Raw genomic sequence first — 2,736 nt, forward strand, 5'->3', positions numbered from 1 at the left:
TTTGGTATATCCCAAATTGGGCAGGCTCAGGAACAGTTCCTGTTCTTGACTATGTTGTAGTTTGATCCTGTGTTATTTTTCTTTTATTGTTTGTGGTGTTTTTCTGCATGTAACTTGGGCAGTATGATATATGGATTTGGGGTAGCAGAACCCAAGGAATCCAATGGTTGCACTGGATTCCAGTTTTGAACAGTTCTGTAGAAGTGTCACTTTGTGATGAGGTGGCACTTGTTTACCTTTGTAGGTTGGTGAAAGTGCATAGTTGGGATTGAGCATCCATGCATCATTTTAGTTAGTGCTTCCTGTTGTGCATCGTGTGGTGAATTCCGTGTGTTGATTTGTGTTTCCGGTTTGCTTCGTCTCGATAGAGTTCCGCAAGTGTGTCGGATGTGAGGACCCGTTCGACTATGTCGGTTCGTCTGCTTCCCGAAGTCATTCTTCTTCCAAGCGGGATCTCAGGCAAGATGACCATTTCCCCAGATACCATTACTACCATTGCCATGCTAGTTTTACCACTTCTATCGATTATGTCTCGTTGCCTACCACATGTTAAATATCAGCCTCTCAACAATGCCATGTTAACATTCAACCTGTTCGACCTAGCAAACCACTGGTTGGCTATGTTACCGCTTGCTTAACCCTGTGTTAGCGTTGTTAGTTGCAGGTGCAGTTGCTTCCATGTGATAACATGGGTTCCTTGATATATCACCATATTAATGTTATTTATTTAATGCGCCTATATACTTGGTAAAAGGTGGAAGGCTCGGCCTTTCTAGCCTGGTGTTTTGTTCCACCTTTGCCCCCTTAGTTTCGGCTACCGGTGTTATGTTCCATAATTGAGCGCTCCTAGCACGATCGGGGTTGTTATGGGGACCCCCTTGATAATTGGTTTTAGATTAAAGCTGGTCTGGCAAGGCCCAACATTGGTACTACATTTGCCCAACATAATAATTCTGTTAAATTGAAATGCATAGGGAGTTAGCGCTACCCGAGGAGTAATTCTACATAATACAGGGAGGACCAGTGCTGATGGTGCTGGTCCAAAACAGAGCACCGTGCGGGGCCATTGCGAGGAAACTCGAGGTTTGGCACTCGTACGCTTCGCTTATCCGTCGTGTCCTGAGAACGAGATACACGGCTCCTATCGGGATCGTCGACACGCCAGGCGGCCTTGCTGGATTAGTTTTACCTTTGACGAGATATCTTGTGCATCGGGATTCCGGTGATGCTTTGGGTAATCTCAGAGTTGAGGTTTTCCACTAGGGAATCCGACGAGATCGCGAGCTTCGTGGTTGAGGATTTCTATGCGGCTTGTGGTAATTTGTGATGGACTAGTTGGAGCACCCCTGCAGGGTTAAATCTTTCGGAAAGCCGTGCCCGCGGTTATGTGGCAACGTGGAAACTTTGTTTAACACTGGTTCTAGATAACTTGAAGTTAACTTAAATAAAACTTGCCAACTGTGTGCGTAACCGTGACTGTCTCTTTCCTGAGTTCCTTCTCCGATCGAGGACACGGTGAGGTTATGTCTGACGTAGGTAGGTCTTCAGGATCATTCATTTGATCATCAGTAGACACGTCCGTTATGCGTAGATCTTCCCCCTCTTATTTCTTGTACTCGTAAGTTTAGACACCAAATATATGCTTAGCCGCTGTTGCAACCTCACCACTTAACCATACCTCACCCATTAAGCTTTGCTAGTCTTGATACCTTTGGAAATGACATTGTTGAGTCCCGTGTGGCTCACAGATTACTACAACACCAGTTGCAGGTACAGGTAAAGGGTACTTGACGCGAGCGCGTTGATTGTTCATTTGGAGTTGCTCCTTCTTCTTCTTCATCGATCTAGGATGGGTTCCAGGTCGGCATCCTGGGATAGCAAGGATGGACGTCGTTCTTCTTTTGTCGTTTGTTTTCGTCCGTAGTCGGACTCTGCTCTTACTCTTGATGATTATGTAATGTACTGATGCGACTCTGATGTAGCTTGTGGCGAGTGTAAGCCAATTCTATATATCTCTTCTTTTCAGTACATGTACTTGTAACGATATCCATTCTTGCGACACGACGAGATGCGCTTCTATCCCTGACGAGGCCCTCGTGCCAAATTGAGGATAGGGTCACATCTTGGGCGTGACAAGTTGGTATTAGAGCAGTACCGACCTAGGGGCCCCCTTGATTGATCGAACTTGGCCGAGTCGAGTCTAGTGAAAAACTACTTTGAGTCTAGTTATATATCGGAGAGTAGGATTCTTTTTTCTCCTCTTCTATGCTCTGGTGAGGAACCTTGACGTAATAATTTGCTCTACTCCTTTTCTCACTCAAATTTTTTTTTAGGATCACGCGGATATTCTTGAGATCTATATGATGCAGAGTGGGACCTTTCATTGGCTGCCTGAGAGAAGTCATCAGTCGGATCGACAAGGAGCTGTGGCCCGAAGACGATTCCCGGCAAGAAACAGATGGGTTGATGACTCGGCTGGAGGACGTCCCGAGCAGAGTGCAGGCATGGAAGAAAGCTGCCGCTCGTTGTGGTGCGGACGTGGCGCTATCTCTGGTCCGAGTGCAGTGCAAGGAAGCTCGCGAAGAAAAGCTGAAGACGTTGCAGGTCGCCAACACCAAGAAGCTTCGATTCGAAGATTTCATGGAGACCTTCCTCGACACAATCACTCGCATCGCAAACGGGATCGACCTTGACACCATTGTGGAGCCTGCCAGTCCCGTTGACGCTTGAAAAACT

Source organism: Hordeum vulgare, chromosome 2H, assembly GCF_904849725.1.
Source record: "Hordeum vulgare subsp. vulgare chromosome 2H, MorexV3_pseudomolecules_assembly, whole genome shotgun sequence".
NCBI classification, from domain to species: Eukaryota; Viridiplantae; Streptophyta; class Magnoliopsida; order Poales; family Poaceae; genus Hordeum; species Hordeum vulgare.